Below are 20,935 nucleotides of genomic sequence, written 5' to 3' on the forward strand. Positions count from 1 at the left end.
AATAATAATAATAATAATAATAATAATAATAATAATAATAATAATAAGGCTACGAGAGAGACCTAGACCTTTCATGTACACAAATAGGAAATGAAAAATGAGAAATAAATAAAGAAAAATAACAAAAAAATCGAAAAATAAAAATTGAAATCTCGTCGAGTTAATCCTTGACCCAACACTGATGAAAACATTTAAATTGAAAACATGAGGAGGCTTTGATCTGTTATTTTATTCTTTAATTAGCTGATTCAAATTGTCTATAAATGTTTGAAATGGATTTCCTCTGCTCCTTTGTTTACTGCTGCTGTCATTCCGAGTAACTTGCCCAGACGCAAATTAGGCCCCTCGATTTTAGGGGAAAAAATTTCTTATACAGTTATTAGAGATAATTGAATCCCTTGTGAATATATATTATTTTGGTAAATGTATTATTTAAACTAATTTTGGAATAGAATTCAAATTTAAAGAGTTTTTTAAAGGAAAATTACATAAAGATTCTAAATATCGATATATTATGATATTATTTTGATTGGTACTGCGTGTGCAATAATTATTGATGTATGGTGTATAAGATTTTCCTTTCCTATTATTTTTGGTGTAAACCGATATAATATTTACCTTAATCAATGTAAACTACCTTCAAATCATAGCCTCCATCCAAGGCTTTATTATTTTTTCTATCATAAATGTCTGAGTTGGTGGCTGGTGCAAGTTTGAAGATTAACTATTTTATTCCATTTCACCATGAAATCTGTTGTGATGATATTAGTTCTTCTTCTTCTTCTTTGTGTGCATCTTTTCCCACCTTTATGTGGGGTCGATGTTTCTGGCCAGCGTTCTCCATCTACCTCTGTCCCACACTTCATCACCGGTTAATCCTTTTGATCGAAGGTCATCCTTGATACAGTCCATCCACCTTCGCTTTGGTCTCCCTCTCCTTCTCGTTCCCTGTATCCCCGTTTCCATCACTCTCCTCCCAATATACTGTTCATCTCTTCTCATGACATGACCATACCACCTCAGTCTACTTTCTTGGATCTTATTCTGTGGCATTAGAGATTTTATCTTGTTCTAGTCTTGGGTAGTGCCATAGCCTCTGTACTGTCTTGGAAGTATTTATAGTTTATATGGAAAATATCTATTTTAATGTTCTTACTGTTCTTGAAATATTATATTTTTCCTTGTTTCATTTCATCCCTGGGCTGTTTTTCCTGTTGTAGCCCATGGGCTTATCTTATAGCATCCTGCTTTTCCAACCAGGGTTGTAGCTTAGCAAGTAATAATAATAATAATAATAATAATAATTATTATTATTATTATAATAATAATAATTCCTAAGCGATAGGTAAAAAAAAAAAAAAGATAATGGCTTAAGTTACTTCTCTCACGTCATGTTTGTTATTATCATTATTATTATTATTATTATTATTATTATTATGATGATGATGATGATGATGATGATGATTATTATTATTATTATTATTATTATTATTATTGGCTAAACTAAAGGCTAATTGGAAAAGCAGTTTCCACAACTCACAACCATGGTTGAACTAGTTTATTTACCAAGACCATGGCTGCCAGCTTATTTCCACAACCATGGGTGAGCCAGTTTATTTACCTAGACCGTGACTGTCAGCTTGTTTCCACAACCATGGTTGGGCTATTTTATTTACCAAGACCATGGCTGCCAGCTTATTCCCACAACCATGGTTGAGCTAGTTTATTTACCTAGACCGTGGCTGTCAGCTTGTTTCCATAACCATGGTTGAGCTAGTTTATTTACCTAGATCGTGGCTGTCAGCTTGTTTCCACAACCATGGTTGAGCTAGTTTTTTTTACCTAGATCGTGGCTGTCAGCTTGTTTCCACAACCATGGTTGGGCTATTTTATTTACCAAGACCATGGCTGCCAGCTTATTCCCACAACCATGGTTACGCTAGTTATTTACCAAGATCGTGGCTGTCAGCTTGTTTCCACAACCATGGTTGAGCTAGTTTATTTACCTAGATCGTGGCTGTCAGCTTGTTTCCACAACCATGGTTGAGCTAGTTTATTTACCTAGATCGTGGCTGTCAGCTTGTTTCCACAATCATGGTTGAGCTAGTTTATTTACCTAGACCGTGGCTGTCAGCTTGTTTCCACAACTATGGGTGAGCTAGTTTATTTACCTACTATGAGATTCAGGGCCTCTGTAACACGGTTTTTTGGACTTTGCTCCTTATCAAAGCATCGGATATAGCTGAAAGTTGACATATGTTTATTTTACAACCACACACAAATTTTGTCAGCATTATCAATAACCTAAACCCGATAGTTTTAATTTTTATAGAGTAAAAATGATCTAGCTGACGCCATGGCCAGTGATAACGAGCCAAGAGTCGAAAACATTCATTACGTAAGCAATGTAAACACCTTTTGACAAAATTTTGCCCCGCCCATCCACCAGACACCCATTCACCTTGTACCATCGGCTCTGAAACCCATAACAGTCAAGAATGGCTAACAGGATTTGGAATTGCCCCCGTGGTTGCAAACCTGCATTTGTCTTACGACTTGCAACTTTATACAGTCAAGAGAAAGCCCGTGGCCATATTTACTATAGCCTGAATAGGTAATTATTCAGTTTCTAGTTTAAACCTAATGTTTATGGTCTGATTTGTATCTAGCGTAACATGATTATAATACATGTAATGTCATTCAGGCTTTTGAACATTTCCATTAACTATTCACTATGCCACCAAGAGAGAGATTGTTTGTACACAGTCTTAATATAACTATTTTTGTTAAAATAAGAATTTGGTGCTAAAATCTCCATCAGACCAACGGATCATCCGATATAATTTTTTTTCTTCTTCTTAGGCCGTACGACCGTGTTGGCTATGTTTTGGGCATGACTGCATTTTGTAAATAAATCATGAATAGTTTTAGGCGTTTTATATGTACATCTAATGGGAATTTATAGAATTAAAGTGAACATAATTCATTTATCCTTTAAGATAATTACTACATGTAGCAAAACAAATAGTAGTAAAGATGATAATGCAATGAAGGAATGATACCATACTTTATCTTTAGCTTCAACATCGGCAATAACATACCCAGTTGCCATAATTTGTCAGCTTAATGAAATAACCTATCATCTAATGTTAAACTTAATTTCTGATGAGACCATGGCTTATTGCACAGTGAAAAAATATGACAAAAACTTTATGAATGGCGGAACGATACATAAATGTGGGTGGGGTTTCTGTGCTAGCATAGTAATACTACTGCAGCAGTAGTGCCGCAACAGTAGTATACATGAATTAAACGTTTAGGCCAACTGCTGGGATCCTTGAGGATCATTTAGCACTTCTTAGAACTACTCGAGAAATGGGTTTTTATAGCCAGAATTTAAATTTTCTAATCCAACAATGCCCATGATAGCCTTCAGTGTTATCCTGAATTATAACGAAGCCAAAGTGGGTGGAGCCTCATGAAGTCATCATTCTGACGATAATTATTGGTGAAGGTTTAAAGCCAAAATACGGTACCGGCTATTTTTTTTTTTTTTCAGTAAATAGGTAGGTAGATAGACAATAAATAAAAATTGCTTGACATTGGATATAGCAGTTATCAAATCAAGCTTGTCTACTACGTTTTTGAAAATTACCAACTATTCCCTACACCTTGTCAATCTGATTGTGACCTATACAGTAGACTGTAATTTCTTAGGAAACTTATTTTGGAAGTTAGACTAATAATCGAAGTGTTTTTGTATTTATTAACATGTTTTGTTGGTTTGTTCATTATGACAATTATCAGTGGAGAGGTTTCAGAGTTCATAAAGGTGTACTGCTTTGCTTTTATTTAAACTTTTGTGTCATTGTTGGCAGAGGTATAGCCTTCGTTACGTATAGCCAATCATTGATCGAGAAACAGGGAAGAAATGCTGTCATAAGTTACGTAACGAGTGCGTTCGAAACCCTTTCTCTGAGTAAGTTGGCCCGTCTTCAAAAAACGTCACTTTTACAGTATAAGTACCAAATTTATTCAACCTACGTAATGCAGAATATAGTCAAAATTTACGTGTTGATATAATGTGCATTCTGAATAAGCGTTATATTTATGAAATTCATAGATAAAAAATTAATGCGAAAAAAACCGTGTTACAGAGGCCCTGAATCCCATAGTAGATCGTGGCTGTCAGCTTGTTTCCACAACCATGGTTGAGCTAGTTTATTTACCTATACCGTGGCTGTCAGCTTGTTTCCACAACTATGGGTGAGCTAGTTTATTTACCAAGACCATGGCTGCCAGCTTATTTCCACAACCATGGTTGAGCTAGTTTATTTACCTAGATCGTGGCTGTCCACTTGTTTCCACAACTATGGTTGAGCTAGTTTATTTACCTAGATCGTGGCTGTCAGCTTGTTTCCACAACCATGGTTGAGCTAGTTTATTTACCAAGACCATGGCTGCCAGCTTATTTCCATAACCATGGTTGCGCTAGTTTATTTACCTAGGCCGGGGCTGTCAGCTTGTTTCCACAACCATGGTTGAGCTAGTTTATTTACCTAGATCGTGGCTGTCAGCTTGTTTCCACAACCATGGTTGAGCTAGTTTATTTACCAAGACCATGGCTGCCAGCTTATTTCCACAACCATGGTTGCGCTAGTTTATTTACCTAGGCCGGGGCTGTCAGCTTGTTTCCACAACCATGGTTGAGCTAGTTTATTTACCTAGATCGTGGCTGTCAGCTTGTTTCCACAACCATAGAAGTTTTCATTCAAGCTTTTCTTTTCTGTTTAGTCTATTTTGCAGACTATAAGAAATTTGGATATTTCAATAACGTACGTCGTTTATACATATAATTTAGCACAAGTCACTCAAAATCTAATACAATGTGTCAATTTGTACGCGATCTGAGAATACGTAACACACGTAAACCTCTAATTCGCTCATCCCCTTTAAATCTTCTGTTCCAGGATATCCCAAACTAGACAAACAGTGGAAGAAAAAATATCCTGCTTTCCTTGCCAGTCTTTATTCAAGTCAGGCAAGGCTCCTGGAGATTTAAAAGTCCTTGTTATAAAATATTTTTTCCCGAATTCTTCATTTTCATTTAGGCAATACAGAATTATATTTTCTTCAATATGGGATTTACTTTTTAATTCTCATGATCTTACTGTCTGTTTTCGCTATAAAGGGTCCCGGAAGTTATTCATATATTAGATAATCTATGACGGATCTTATAAGATTTGGTTTATGAAAAGCTATTTAGAAATTGAAAATAATTCTCATTGTGTGATACTCTATAGATGGTGATAGAAAAGGTAAACATTTTATTCTTGTTCCAAAATTGGAAGTAATTCCTTTTCACTTTATTACTGAAAATACCTATAAGAGGATCATCATATTTACACTCTTAAGTTTTACCAAGATCTCTATTGTGGCTATAGATTATATATATTATTTTTTCAGTTTAGCTATGCTCACTGTAACAAAAATTCTCTTTAGAGTTAAAAATTATTTTCAAAAGGATGTAAATTATTTTCAAAAGGATGTAAATTATTTTCAAAAAGATGTAAATTATTTTGCAGTTTCTGTAAAGTCAATTCTATTGTGTGCGCTTTCTTGAAGGGTACTTCTTTTCTTGAACTAGAAGTAATATCTATAATTTTGTTTTTTGTTGGTTATTGTTTCCGATGAAAAATTTTTCTATCTACAATCTATATAATACATTTGATTTAAAAAAACGATTGTGCGTTTTTTTTTTTCTTAAATATTAATGTTTGAATGATTGGAAACTATTATAGATTTTTTTTTCCTATTTAGGAATTATAGTTGAGACAGTCCAAACCTGAATGAAGTAGAAGAGAAAAATAGTGGAGTCCCGAGTCCCTGTCTGGTAAGTAGTTTATTTTCATTCTTATATTCGTCAGCTTAAAGAAATGTTCATTATTTTTCGGCCTTGATTTTCATTGTATAATTATTGATGTAGATTTCCAGAAAGGTGATTCCTGTCATTAATGGAAATGGAAGCTTTTGAAAGGAGAAAATGTGAAGTATTTTCAAGATGAGTCTCGCTTGAATGGTCATAATAGTCAGTGATAAATGAACTCATAAGAATAAAATAGCTACAGTAGTTTTATTATCAATACATACCGTAGTTTTGTCGTGTTAAAACTTTAATCTGAGTAATCACAATGTAATGAATATAGGGAAAATTGATCTTTTAATATGTTTAAAAAGATAAATAACGGAACAAAAAGAATTTTTTTTAGGAAAAAGATCCAGAAAAATAATCTGTGCAAAGTTTCATGTTTATTTTTACCCAAATATACTGATGCAATGGACTTTGAGAAATGATCCGATTGAGAAATGATCCGATTTCTTCTGTGAGGGTTGAGTGAAAATATTGTATATAAATGTTGGAAAGGCTATTTAAGATAAGATTATTTTATTTGTATAGCTTAGTTAAAAAATGTTGGATCGGAGAATCTTCTTTTAAATGATGGTTTCTAGTATTCGTTGAAACTTGGGTCTGTTTGAATGTTAAACGTGAGAGAAATGAATACATAGGTAATATAGGTATCACAACTTTCCATAAATGATGTTTGGCCAATAGTAAATATTAGGCATCCTTATCGCATAAACATTTTCCACAGCAAGTTAAAATTGTAATTATAATGATCATACCTGCAGCAGTATACTGGTTAAATGTTTCCCATTTATCTACCACGACGGAAAATGCATCGTAATACCAGCTGAACTTGGGACGGATATTTTTTCTTAATGAGATTGGCATAGTCCCTCGTTGATGTCGCTCACTAACAGGAAGTTCAGTGTAATATTGATGCATTTAACATCATATTTAAGAAGGCTAATTGATAGCTGTGTCTTTTCAATCGTAGATATTATCATGGAATTAGGCAGGATTAGAGAAATTAGGTTTCCCATCATTCCCTGAAATTTTCATTTGGGTATGTGAATTATTCTAAGGACAGTTTACTCCACCTCCAAAAATAATCATTTTAAAATAATTTCCATAGTCATGTGGCCGTAAGCAATAATATAGAGAGGAACATACAATTTATCACGGTGTAAATCATCACCAGACTAAAGATCTTCAGAATAATCTCACTCATGACTTCATCAGGTTGAAATTTTATCCTCAGCGTTTTAGCTTTTGTATAAAAAGAAAAAAAAAACGGAAATTGTAATTTTCTGCGATGAGTTGCTGAGATTAACTTTTAGTGGAAGAGATTGTTTTCGTGGAAGATATATTTTATCCTCAAATTTTGTTGTTTAAACATTTTCCTATGCAATGATAAAGTCGAAACTTTTCGTAGTGTAAACTGCTATTTTATCATCATCCTCAAATGCTTTGAATGAAAATATTCAGCTATATCATTTACTCAAGATTCATATTTTTCTTCATAACAAATCATTCGGTTGGTCCCTTCAATTGATATTAAAATTAGTATTATGACAAATATACAGTATATATATATATATATATATATGGATATGAATATATATACACACACACACACACATATATATATATATATATATATGTGTGTGTGTGTAAATGCAGACGAAAACAGAAAAATCTTTTAAAATTGAGAAAATTTCTATTCCAAACATGAGAAATATTAAGGTTGAATATTTGTTTTCTCCTTTCAAACAAAGTCTGGCTTGTATGGTAATATCACCTACACATAAGACAACTTTTTAATTACGAAATTATTCTGTATATATATTATCTCTCTCTCTCTCTCTCTCTCTCTCTCTCTCTCTCTCTCTCTCTCTCTCTCTCTCTCTCTCTCTATATATATATATATATATATATATATATATATGATTTTTTATGGACTGGTCAAGGACGAAGAATGAATGAATGATTTGAAGTTCCCTCTCGTCATGCCAAATGAGGCGTGGTTGAATCAATGAATCAATCATTTTAATGTTGTAGAGGAACGCATTACAAAACCCCTTTGACGCCTTTTAATATTTTGAGGTAGAATTTGCAGTATTATAAGAAACTTCTCCCGTTAAAATATAAAATTTTGATTGATTTCTTCCATTCATGACCTTGTAGTTGGTTGAGACTAATATTATATTTGAGATTTCCAAATACAATCTATGATTATGAACAACAAGAATTGGATAGTGAATGATGTTCCCTTTCAAGTAATAATAATGACATTTTCACTTCTGAAAATAATTAAATCCATAGTAAATATATATATTATTTTCATAAATTTATAATTTAAGCTTTATATATATATATATATATATACATATATATATATATATATATATATATATATATATACAGTATATATGTATGTATATATATATATATATATACAGTATATATATATATATATATATACATATATATATATATATATATATATTTATATATATATACAGTATATATGTATATATATATATATATATATATAATCATTTTATTTATTAATTAAGACGGATTTTAAATTTAAACCCCAAGGAATTCTATTAAAAGCATCAACATTTATAACCATAATCGATATTTGGTGTTACAATAAGTCCAATGGGACTAAAAAAACAGTTTGTTTGGACTGAGTCACGCAAACAGATTAGTGAAGATTGTGATCTTAGTCCCAATATCACTTATTTCTCTTTTCCTAATTCGTATTTAATTCAAATAACGGAATACATTTCTTCCTAAGAATTATTAATAATGAAAATATCATAATGTTTAAGGATGGTTATTTCAGGAATAAGATATTTTAGCCTGATAACATCACAGGCTCTTTGACTTATTTGATAAAAAAAAATCTTTTAAAATTCTTATGTAGCTGTAATAATAATTAATATTAATAATAATAATAATAATAATAATAATAATAATAATAATAATAATAATAATTATAATAATAATATTTATTTCAGCAGAAGCCATATACAGAGTTACAATAAGGGTATAGTGATCTTACACTTTTGACATCGGTAAAAAAAAAAAAAAAAAAAGATGAGAAATGCAATAAAATCAGTGATATATTATAAACATCAATTAGCAGGTTGACCACAGAGATCTAAGGTTTGGGTAACAAAGTCACATTAGAATTAACGCTTAGCAATGATGATACCATACATATTAGCAAACAAAAAGAGAGGGAGAGTAAAAAGAAAAGAAAACAAAATGGAGATGACAATGATAATATGTCGGAACAGAAATTGCTTGAAAATGAAAGAACACTGGGGAGAAAAAAATAATAAAAAAAAAAAATCTAGTCACTGAGCAGGGGTGTGAAGGAAATACAGGACATCCAGACAACAATGATGTAACATAATAAAACACGTTATCATAACAATACTGGGAATTATACCAAAGTTATTTAGTGATGAAGATTTGGCATAGCCACACTATCAAATATTAGTGAATACAATTCATTGTACTGACGCTTCCTTATTCCAGGTTTCCCACATTTTGGATTTTATTCTCGCTGCACTTGCAAGCACATTTTGAATTAGGGGATTTTCACTAGATCGTAGGCGGGAGGTGAGACTTACTATAGAGCGACGAATGATGGTTTTTAGGTTATCCAGTCTATTTTCAACAAACATCGCTGAAGCTGAATGGTGCCTCGGGGTATTGGTGAGGCGCCTTAGGATATCATTGTGAATGACTGTGATACGTCTCATCGATTCTCGCATATAGTTTGCCCATAGCGAGCAGCCGTATACGTTATAGCAGTAGGTTTGAAATAGGAGTTTTTTGATATCTTGGCGGCAGAAGGCAAATCTTCTCGTTACCATGTTCCCTAGACAACACAATTTACGTCGCCTGTTTTCAATGTCAGATGTGTCCTTTAAATCTTTTGTAATGATGTGACCTAGGTAAGGAAAATCATTGACAAATTCTAGCTGATGGTTTTGTAGGTAAATATGTGGATCTTCTACGAAACGGAGCGATCTAGGAAGGACAGACATGCACTGTGTCTTCGATTCGTTATAGATTATGTCATGTTCAATAGCGTATGCGTTGCAGGTATCGATGAGACGTTGCAAGCCTTGAGCAGAGGGGGAGATGAGGACCATATTGTCAGCGTAGCAAAGGTTATTTATGGTAAAGCCACTAACCGTACAACCAATGGGAAGTGAATTCAATCTGATATTTAAGTTGTCTGTGTAAACATTAAATAAGTATGGTGAGAGGATGCCTCCTTGCCTGAGACCATTAGATGAGCCGAATTGCTGGGACAGGACATTGCCCCATTTGACACAGAACTGTTGTGTTGTGAACCAACAGTATAATATACCGATGAGATATAGAGGAGTTCCCCTTTTGCATAATTTCAAAAAGAGCTTCAGATAGTTTACTCTGTCAAATGCCTTCCGCACGTCTACAAAACATAAGTAGACAGGGGAGGCCGAGGATATATAGAAATTCAATAACTCCTTTAAAATATATATACAGGTGTCAGTCGAGTGGTTAGTCTTAAAACCAAATTGATTGTCTGCGGTGTGGAGAAATGGTGCAAGGCGACGGAACAGAAGAGATTCAAATATTTTCGATGAAATTGTTGTAATGGCGATGGGGCGGTAGTTTCCTGGGTCACTGGCATCCTTCAGTTTGTTTTTTATGAGAGGTATTAAGTGGACAAGTAGCAGGGTTTCGGGGAGATATTGGTGTAATATACAGGCATTAAATAGTGCAGAAAATAGGATATAAATTATAGGGTGGCAGAATTTGAAAGCCTCGGCAGGAAGGCCATCGCAGCCGGGAGCCTTGTTACTAGGTAATTTCTTGATAGCCTCGCACACGTCACTCGGGGAGATACGGTCACTATATTGAAAATCCATATTGACATTGATGAGAGTATCCACTTCATTTCGGGTATCTTGGTCATTTATACAATTTAGGATGGTACTGAAGTGATCCCCCCACATTCTTGCTATGGATTCTTCGGCAATTGCATCCCCTACTCTTTGGGATAATTTGTTTGACTTTGGGTTTAGTGAATATCACTTATTTATCTTTTTCTTAATCGTATTTGATTCAAATAATGGAATACATTTCTTCCTAAGAATTCTTAACAATGAAAATATCATAATGTTCAAGGGTATCTATTTCACGAATGAGATATTTTGGCCCGATGACATCACAGGCTCTTTGACTTATTTGATAAAAAAAATCTTCCAAAATTCTTACGTAGCTGTAATGATAGTTAATATTCCGGACTGGATTGAATGTACTATATTTTATGCCTTATTTTCCCTTCATTTACTTTTTAAAAGTAAGAAATTGAAATGATGGTTTGTTTCTCTTAGTTCCTTTGGACTAATTTTAACACACAGACACCCACAACACACACACACACACACACACACACACACACACACACACATATATATATATATATATATATATATATATATATATATATATATATATATATATATATATATATATATATATATATATATGCAAATCGGAGTATGTTCGAGGAATGACGAACACAGATCAGTGTAGGTTGTAAACTTAGGCCTAGTATCACATGTTTTCTTTTGTATTAATCGTATTTGATTGGAATAACAGAATACATTTCGGCTCAAAATTCTTCACAATGAAAACATCATAATGTTTAGGGTTTTGTACTTCTTAAGGAAGGCGATTATCGGCCTAATGACAGCCCAGACTCTTTTGACTTTCAGTTCTTACGTGGAGAGAAGAAATTGGCCAACAATTATCTCATAAAGAAAATATTGGAACATTTTGCGAACAAATTTCTATTTTTATTGTAAGGATAAAAAATATTTATTTACTTTGCACAGAACATCATAATTTTTAATGGTATAAATATTAGAAATTTCCATAGTTGTTATTAATATTTAGATCCTGTGAAAAAGTTTTTATGAGTATTCGGAATAATTTGAGAAGGGTACGTCATGTTGAACTCTGTGTATAAGGCTTTTATTTTTGGTGTTTAATAAACATTAAATTAATGCTTTACTTTTTAGACTATTTTCTATTTTAGTTTCCTCATGTATTTGTTGCTCTTTTTCTCTCTTGGTGTTAATCCAATCATTATTCTCACCATAGTTTTTTTGAAATGAAGTAGCTTACGTACCTATCTCGCGATCTGTGGGACGGGGGTTCGATCCCGTTCAATATCGATCGTTGTCTGCATAGAGTCGACGAGCCTAAAACATGAAACCAAAGATTCCCAATCTATTAAGAAGGACTAAAACGAACGAGGATGACACACTCAATTACGTCCAATAATGATCCTTTACTTTCCTATCTTTCTCGGATAGTTTTGGTACGAAGGATTTTATCATAATTATGTCAATCAACACATACACCGAATAGTCTGGCCTACTCTTTCCACATTCTCCCCGGACCTCATACACCTGACAACAATGAGATTACTAAAGAATTCTTCTTTGCTCAAAGGGTTAACTACTGGACTGTAGTTGTTCAGTGGCTATCTCTTCTTGGTAAGGGTAGAAGAGACTCTTCAGCTATGGTAAGCAGCAGCCTCTTGGAGAAGGACTCTCCAAAATCAAACTATTGTTCTCTAGTCTTGGGTAGTGCCATAGTCTCTCTACCGTTGTCTTCCTCTGTCTTGGGTAGAGTTCTTTTGCTTGAGGGTACACTAGGTCATACTATTCTATCTACTTTCTTTTTTTATTTATTTAAGTTCTTGGTATAGCTTATTTTTATTGTTTATTACTTCTCTTATATTTTTTTTATTTCCTTGTTTCCGTTCCTCAATGGGTTATTTTTCCCTGTTGGGGCCACTAGGCTTATAGCATCCTGCTTTCCCAACTAGGGCTGTAGCTTTGCAAATAATAATAATAATAATAATACGAGAGAGACCAAGACCTTCCATGTACACAGATAGGAAATGAAAAAGGAGAAATAAATAATGGAAAATAACAGAAAAATTGAAAAATCAAAATTGAAATGTCGTCGACGTAATCCTTGGCCCAACACAGATGAAAACATTTAAAAGGAAAACATGACGAGGCTTTGATCCAAGTTATTTTATTCTTTAATTAGTTGTTGTTCCAACACGGTTACTTACCTAGAACTACCTTCTAAGGAGTTACTGGTTAACTCTACCTAACCGACCAGCTTTTTGTATAGATTATCTCCCTCTTCCCGTTTTCTACAGGGTCAACCTCTGGCAGTGTGGTACATGCCCGAGGCGACCCCGGGGTCAGGCAGCGTGCTAGCTCAGGTCGAATCTCCAGTAAGTTTCTGGTTGCGACGCGATAAACATCTCGCCGCGCTCTCTCTTACCTGTGCACCCTCGTGTCCCCCGATCCTTTGTGCTTACCGCATGTTGCCCACGTGTTTTCATTTCACTTTCCCGTTCATCCTTGTGTCTCTTGGTGTGTTAGCGTTGTGTTATGGAGCATCCTCGTCGTTGCCCTGGGCCTGTGGCTGGGAAGTCTTGCAGGGCTTTCCTCTCCAAGCCTGAGGTTGATCCCCACTCCCTGTGTTCCACGTGTAGGGGGAAAGCGTGTTCCCCTACCTCTACGTGCCCGGAATGTGCTGATTGGACTGAGATCCAGTGGGTGCGCTTCGGGACGAAGAAGAAGAAGGCATTTAGGAAGATTCTTAAAGATTCAAGCATTTCTTCGCCTACAGGTTCGCCAGACGACTCGGCAGACCGTAGCGCCCGCCCTTCTTCCCCTACCCAGTGTAGGGGACGAGGTAAGTCCGTTGCGGGGAAGAGGCCCATTGGCCTTCCCCAAGAGTCTGATTTTCCTGTGGGGGATGTGTCCAGTGTGGGGCAGGCATGTGTGGGGCCTGAGTGGAGTGCAGAAGTGTGGGTAGGAAGCGAGGGCCTGGTGCCCGCAGGTCCCGTCGCCTCGGAAGATCCTATGTGGGGTAGGCAGAGTGCCGATATTTCACCTGCCTCGTGGCGTGTTTCGAGTGCTTCAACCGCCGGGGAAGACACGGAGAAAGGTAGTTCGTCGTCTTCGGACCCCGCCACGTGGGTGAAACCTAGGACTCCCTTCAGGTCTCCCGTTAGAAAGGAGGTAGATCAATGGCTCTGTAAAGGACTCGCGGGGACCCCGCCGGCTCCCTCGGCTACGCTATCCCCCATGTTTCTGCAACCGCCCGCACCTGAGAAACGACGTGATTTTCCCCCCAGGGTCTTGGACGTGTCGGCCGGTCGGAGAGCTCCGTCCTCATCCTCGTCGTCGTCGTCATCGGACTCTTAGTCTTCTTCGTCATCAGAGGACGAAGACAGGAACCTTAACAAAAGGAAGAGGAAGAAATCCCGCAGGAAGAAAAAGTCTCGTTCCCGCTCGAGGCATGGTAGGAAACGGTCGAAGTTCTCTAAGAAAAAAGCGAAGAGGAGTAAGTCTAAGGACTGGGTGAATGTCACAGTGCCCCGGAGCGAGCTCTTTAGGTTTTCCACAGCCGCCGCCGCTTCCGGGTGGCTCCCTAGAGCTTCGCCTTCATTGTGTCACCCTCCTAGCTCCTCCTTCAACCTAGCCGCCCGGCGGGAGGGCTCGAACCGAGACCCCCGTGTATTGTTTAACTCTACGGTAGCTTCCGCCCCTTCTTCCCTTAGGAAGAATATAAGGAGTATGAAGGAAGGCTTAGCATCGACCTCGGGCACCTTGGAGGCCTTCCTTAAGCACCAAGGGCGCTCGTCGGTCCGCATGGATCCCCCATCCACGGAGCCCCCTGTGGAACAAGGTACTCCCATGACGGATGCCTTTGTATCCATGGGGCAGACCATACCACTGGCAGGCTCGGCATTAGAAGTTCTTTGACCTCTTTTTAGCTCCCACACCTCTTGCATTAGAAGTTCTTTGACCTCTTTTTAGCTCCCACACCCCTTGCATTAGAAGTTCTTTGACCTCTTTTTAGCTCCCACACCCCTTGCATTAGAAGTTCTTTTACCTCTTTTCAGCTCCTATACTCCTTGCATTAGAAGTTCATTGACCTCTTTTTAGCTCCCACACCCCTTGCATTAGAAGTTCTTTGACCTCTTTTTAGCTCCACACCCCTTGCATTATAAGTTCTTTGACCTCTAACACCACCACCCCTTGCATTAGAAGTTCTTTTACCTCTTTTTAGCTCCCACGCCCCTTGCATTAGAAATTCATTGACCTCTTTTTAGCTCCCACACCTTGCATTAGAAGTTCTTTGACCTCTTTTTAGCTCCTACACTCCTTGCATTAGAAGTTCTCTGACCTCTTTTTAGCTCCCACACCCCTTGCATTAGAAGTTCATTGACCTCTTTTTAGCTCCCACACTCTTTACATTATAAGTTCATTAACTTCTCTTTTGCTCCCACACCCCTTGCATTAGAAATTCATTGACCTCTTTTTAGCTCCCACACCCCTTGCATTAGAAGTTCTGTGACCTCTTTTTAGCTCCTATACTCCTTGCATTAGAATTTCATTGACCTCTTTTTACCTCCCATACCCCTTGCATTAGAAGTTCTTTGACCTCTTTTTAGCTCCACACCCCTTGCATTATAAGTTCTTTGACCTCTAACACCACCACCCCTTGCATGAGAAGTTCTTTGACCTATCTTGAGCTCCCACACCCCTTACATTAGAAATTCTTTTACCTCTTCTTAGCTCCTACACCCCTTGCATTAGAAGTTCTTTAACTTCTTTTTAGCTCCCACACCCTTTGCATTAGAAGTTCATTGACCTCTTTTTAGCTCCCACACCCCTTGCATTAGAAGTTCTTTGACCTCTTTTTATTTCCCACACCCTTGCATTAGAAGTTCTTTGACCTCTTTTTAGCTCCCACACCACTTGCATGAGAAGATCTTTGACCTCTTTTTAGCTTCCACACATCTAACATTAGAGGTTCTTTGACCTCCTTTTAGCTCCCACACCTCTAGCATTAGAGGTTCATTGACCTCTTTTTAGCTCCCACACCTCTAGCATTAGAAGTCCTTTGACCTCTTTTTAGCTCCCACACCTCTAGCATTAGAAGTTCTTTGACTTCTTTTTAGCTCCAACACCTCTAGCATTAGACGTTCATTGGCCTCTTTTTAGCTCCCACACCCCTTGCATTAGAAGTTCTTTGACCTCTTTTCAGCTCCCCCACCCCTTGCATTAGAAGTTCTTTGACCTCTTTTTAGCTCCCACACCCCTTGCATTAGAATTTCTTTGACCTCTTTTTAGCTCCCACACTCCTTGCATTAGAATTTAGTTGACCTCTTTTTAGTTCCCAAACCCCTTGCATTAGAAGTTCATTGACCTCTTTTTAGCTCCCACACTCTTTGCATTATAAGTTCATTGACTTCTTTTTAGCTCCCACACCCCATGCATTACAAATTCATTGACCTCTTTTTAGCTCCCACACCCGTTGCATTAAAAGTTCTTTGACCTCTTTTTAGCTCCTATACTCCTTGCATTAGAAGTTCTTTGACCTCTTTTTAGCTCCCACACCCCTTGCATTAGAAGTTCTTTGACCTCTTTTTAGCTCCCACACTCCTTGCATTAGAATTTCATTGACCTCTTTTTAGTTCCCACACCCCTTGCATTAGAAGTTCATTGACCTCTTTTTAGGTCCCACTCTCTTTGCATTAGAAATTCATTGACCTCTTTTTAGCTCCCACACCTCTTGCATTAGAAGTTTTTTGACCTCTATTTAGCTCCTACACTCCTTGCATTAGAAGTTCTCTGACCTCTTTTTAGCTCCCACACCCCTTGCATTAGAAGTTCAGTGACCTCTTTTTAGCTCCCACACTTTTTACATTATAAGTTCATTAACTTCTTTTTAGCTCCCACACCCCTTGCATTAGAAATTCATTGACCTCTTTTTAGCTCCCACACCCCTTGCATTAGAAGTTCTTAGACCTCTTTTTAGCTCCTAAACTCCTTGCATTAGAAGTTCTTTGACCTCTTTTTAGCTCCCACACCCCTTGCATTAGAAGTTCTTTGACCTCTTTTCAGCTCCTACACCACCTGCATGAGAAGATCTTTGACCTCTTTTTAGTTCCCACACCTCTAGTATTAGAGGTTCTTTGACCTCTTTTTAGCTCCCACACCTCTAGCATTAGAATTTCATTGACCTCTTTTTAGCTCCCACACCTCTAGCATTAGAAGTTCTTTGACCTCTTTTTAGCTCCCACACCTCTAGCATTAGAAGTTCTTTGACTCTTTTTAGCTCCCACACCCCTTGCATTAGAAGTTCTTTGCCTCTTTTTAGCTCCCACACCTTTACATTAGAAGTTTTTGACCTCTTTTTAGCTCCCACACCCCTTGCATTAGAAGTTCTTTGACTTCTTTTTAGCTCCCTCACCTCTTGCATTAGAAGTTCATTGACCTCTTTTTAGCTCCCACACCCCTTGCATTAGAAGTTCTTTGACTTCTTTTTAGCTCCCACACTCTTTGCATTAGAAGTTCTTTGACTTCTTTTTAGCTCCCACACCCCTTGCATTAGAAGTTCTTTGACCTCTTTTTAGCTCCCACACCGCGTGCATAGAAGTTCTTTGACCTCTTTTTAGCTCCCACACCTCTAGCATTAGAGGTTCTTTGACCTCTTTTTAGCTCCCACACCTCTCAAATTAGAGGTTCATTGACCTCTTTTTAGCTCCCACACCTCTAGCATTAGAAGTTCTTTGACCTCTTTTTAGCTCCCACACCTCTAGCATTAGAAGTTCTTTGACTTCTTTTTAGCTCCCACACCTCTAGCATTACAATTTTTTTGACCTTTTTAGCTCCCACACCCCTTGCATTAGAAGTTCTTTGCCCTCTTTTTAGCTCCCCAACCCCTCACATTAGAATTTTTGAACTCTTTTTAGCTCCCACACCCCTTGCATTAGAAGTTCTTTGACCTCTTTTTAGCACCCACACCCTTGCATTAGAATTTCATTGACTCTTTTTAGCTCCCACACCCCTTGCATTAGAAGTTCATTGACCTCTTTTTAGCTCCCTCACCCTTGCATTAGAAGTTTTTTTGACCTCTTTAGCTCCCACCCCCCTTGCATTAGAAGTTCTTTGACCTCTTTTAGCTCCCACACCTCTAGCATTAGAAGTTCTGTGACCTCTTTTTAGCTCCCACACCCCTTGCATTAGAAGTTCATTGACCTCATTTTAGCTCCCACACCTCTAGCATTAGAAGTTCTGTGACCTCTTTTTAGCTCCCACATCCCTTGCATTAGAAGTTCTTTGACCTTTTTTTAGCTCCCACACCCCTTGCATTAGAAGTTCATTGACCTCTTTTAGCTCCCACACCTTGCATTAGAAGTTCTTTGACCTCTTTTTAGCTCCCACACCCCTTGCATTAGAAGTTCTTTGACCTCTTTTTAGCTCCCACACCCCTTGCATTAGAAGATCTTTGACCTCTTTTTAGCTCCCACACCCCTTGCCATTAGAAGTTCTTTGACCTCTTTTTAGCTCCCACACCCCTTGCATTAGAAGTTCTTTGACCTCTTTTTAGCTCCCACACCCCTTGCATTAGAAGTTCTTTGACCTCTTTTTAGCTCCCACACCCCTTGCATTAGAAGTTCTTTGACCTCTTTTTAGCTCCCACACCCCTTGCATTAGAAGTTCTTTGACCTCTTTTTAGCTCCCACATCTTGCATTAGAAGTTCTTTGACCTCTTTTTAGCTCCCCACTTCTTGCATTAGAAGATCTTTGACCTCTTTTTAGCTCCCACACCCCTTGCATTAGAAGTTCTTGACCTCTTTTTAGCTCCCACACCTCTGCATTAGAATTATTTGACCTCTTTTTAGCTCCCGCACCCCTTGCATTAGAAGATCTTTGACCTCTTTTTAGCTCCCACACCCCTTGCATTAGAATTTTTTTGACCTCTTTTTAGCTCCCACACCCCTTGCATTAGAAGTTCTTTGACCTTTTTTAGCTCCCACACCCCTTGCATTAGAAGTTCATTGACCTCTTTCTAGCTCCCACACCCTTGCATTAGAAGTTCTTTGACCTCTTTTTAGCTCCCCCACCCCTTGCATTAGAAGTTCTTTGACCTCTTTCTAGCTCCCACACCCCTTGCATTAGAAGTTCATTGACCTCTTTTTAGCTCCCACACCCCTTGCATTAGAAGTTCATTGACCTCTTTTTAGCTCCCACACCCCTTGCATTAGAAGTTCATTGACCTCTTTTTAGCTCCCACACCCTTGCATTAGAAGTTCTTTGACCTCTTTTTAGCTCCCACACCCCTTGCATTAGAAGTTCTTTGACATCGTTTTAGCTCCCACACCCCTTGCATTAGAAGTTCTTTGACCTCTTTTTAGCTCCCACACCCCTTGCATTAGAAGTTCTTTGATTTTTTTTTTAGCTCCCACACCCCTTGCATTAGAAGTTCTTTGACCTCTTTTAGCTCCCACACCCCTTGCATTAGAAGTTCTTTGCCTCTTTTAGCTCCCACACCCCTTGCATTAGAAGTTCTTTGACCTCTTTTTACCTCCACACCCCTTGCATTAGAAGTTCTTTGACTCTTTTTAGCTCCCACACCCCTTGCATTAGAAGTTCTTTGACCTCTTTTTAGCTCCACACCCCTTGCATTAGAAGTTCATTGACCTCTTTTTAGCTCCCACACCTCTAGCATTAGAAGTTCTTTGACCTCTTTTTAGCTCCCACACCCCTTGCATTAGAAGTTCATTGACCTCTTTTTAGCTCCCCCACCTCTAGCATTAGAAGTTCTTTGACCTCTTTTTAGCTCCCACACCCCTTGCATTAGAAGTTCTTTGACCTCTTTTTCTCTCCCACACCCCTTGCATTAGAAGTTCGTTGGCCTTTTTTAGCTCCCACACCTCTAGCATTAGAAGTTCTTTGACCTTTTTTTTTTAGCTCTCACACCCTTGCATTAGAAGTTCTTTGACCTCTTTTTAGCTCCCACACCCCTTGCATTAGAAGTTCTTTGGCCTCTTTTTAGCTCCCACACCCTTTGCATTAGAAGTTCATTGACCTCTTTTTAGCTCCCACACCCCTTGCATTAGAAGTTCTTTGACCTTTTTTAGTCTCACACCCTTGCATTAGAAGTTCTTTGACCTCTTTTTAGCTCCCACACCCCTTGCATTAGAAGTTCTTTGCCTCTTTTTAGCTCCCACACCCTTGCATTAGAAGTTCTTTGACCTCATTTTAGGTCCCACACCCCTTGCATTAGAAGTTCTTTGACCTCTTTTTAGCTCCCACACTCCTTGCATTAGAAGTTCTTTGACCTCTTTTTAGCTCCCACACCCCTTGCATTAGAAGTTCTTTGACCTCTTTTTAGCTCCCACACCACTTGCATGAGAAGATCTTTGACCTCTTTTTAGCTCCCACACCTCTGACATTAGAGTTCTTTGACCTCTTTTTAGCTCCCACACCTCTAGCATTAGAGGTTCATTGACCTCTTTTTAGTCCCACACCTCTAGCATTAGAAGTTCTTTGACCTCTTTTTAGCTCCCACACCTCTAGCATTAGAAGTTCTTTGACTCTTTTTAGCTCCAACACCTCTAGCATTAGAAGTTCTTTGACTCTTTTTAGCTCCCACACCCCTTGCATTAGAAGTTCTTTGACCTCTTTTCAGCTCCCCACCCCTTGCATTAGAAGTTCTTTGACCTCTTTTTAGCTCCCACACCCCTTGCATTAGAATTTTTTTGACCTCTTTGTAGCTCCCACACTCCTTGCATTAGAATTTAGTTGACCTCTTTTTAGTTCCCAAACCCCTTGCATTAGAAGTTCATTGACCTCTTTTTAGCTCCCACACTCTTTGCATTATAAGTTCATTGACTCTTTTTAGCTCCCACACCCCATGCATTAGAAATTCGTTGACCTCTTTTTAGCTCCCACACCCCTTGCATTAAAAGTTCTTTGACCTCTTTTTAGCTCCTATACTCCTTGCATTAGAAGTTCTTTGACCTCTTTTTAGCTTCCACACCCCTTGCATTAGAAGTTCTTTGACCTCTTTTTAGCTCCCACACTCCTTGCATTAGAATTTCTTTGACCTCTTTTTAGT

At 37.8% G+C, this 20,935-nt stretch overlaps 1 protein-coding gene across 3 annotated transcripts in view; it reads left to right on the forward strand.

Moving 5' to 3' along the window:
* The window catches only part of Hsl (hormone-sensitive lipase), a 455,124-nt gene that overhangs the window by 236,069 nt on the left and 198,120 nt on the right, over positions 1-20,935 (forward strand). For 2 of the 3 annotated variants that reach the window (XM_068349815.1, XM_068349816.1), the window contains exon 1: positions 5,816-5,893. The exons of the other annotated variant lie outside the window; for it this stretch is intronic. The gene's annotated coding sequence lies outside the window, so the exon portion shown is untranslated. Of the gene's footprint in view, positions 1-5,815; positions 5,894-20,935 lie in introns of those variants that run through there. 3 annotated transcript variants of the gene reach the window in all.

This window comes from Palaemon carinicauda, chromosome 26, assembly GCF_036898095.1.
Source record: "Palaemon carinicauda isolate YSFRI2023 chromosome 26, ASM3689809v2, whole genome shotgun sequence".
NCBI classification, from domain to species: Eukaryota; Metazoa; Arthropoda; class Malacostraca; order Decapoda; family Palaemonidae; genus Palaemon; species Palaemon carinicauda.